Source organism: Acanthamoeba castellanii (assembly GCF_000313135.1).
Source record: "Acanthamoeba castellanii str. Neff unplaced genomic scaffold scf7180000083780, whole genome shotgun sequence".
Classification (NCBI taxonomy): domain Eukaryota; phylum Discosea; order Longamoebia; family Acanthamoebidae; genus Acanthamoeba; species Acanthamoeba castellanii.
The window spans coordinates 25255-26167 of NW_004457414.1; positions in this window are offsets into that span (position 1 = coordinate 25255).

Here is a 913-nt window from a genome sequence, read left to right on the forward strand (position 1 = left end):
CCTTGATGATGCAGCCGATTCTCAGCCTGTTGATGCCGAAGCCCACGTCGTTCTTGGAAGCTGCACAACACGATGCCCCGATTAGGTGGGTGGCACGGGCAGGAGAGGGGGGGGGGTTTGCCAGATGCAAGGTCGTACACAGAGTCCACTCGTCAATGCCCGAGGTCTTGATGCCGCGCAGCCACCTGTCCAGTTCGTCCAGGTCTGGGCGAGGAACAAAAGTTGATGATGATGAGGAACAAAGAACAGGCGTCCCAGCCAGGAGAAGGGGTGCGTACTGGTCTTGTCGGTGGCCGGTCCAACCTCGAACTCAAGAAGGGTCCTCCCGTGGATCTTGAGCTTGTCCTGCTGCTTCTCGCCAAGCAGGGTGGGCTTCTCCGCCAGCTTCTTCATTCCAGTGCCGGTTCCCTGTTGCTGCGTGGTGGCCATGATGATGATGATGGTTGTTAGGTTTGTTTGGTCGTGGTGTCGAAAACGCTTCTTTCCCTACGTCATTTTATACTCTGGTGGGCGTGCTTGTCACGCCCAACTCTCGCGGAGAGCTCGAAGAAGCTCGGCCGACACAGGGTCGGAAGCGCGGCCCTCTAAACCCGGCCAACACCCAGGCGGGAGCCCACCAAGAATTCAGGTCAAGTACCCATGTCCGGCTAAAACCTCGATCTTGCACTCACAAGTCGGCTGCCGTGTTTCGCGCGGGTGGAGCCCACATGTTTCATCAACACATCCAAGCTGGCTTGTGTACACATCAAGACGTCCATGTGTGGAGGAAGTCCTCACAACCGGCGACGATCCGACTCGCGTCCGAGGGCACCGCAAGACAGTTAACTGCCTGCCGTCTCGACTGTGTGCCGTAGCGGGCCATCTCTGAGCCCGATGAGAGCTGCACCACGCTCACGTAGCCTCCCGTCGTGCC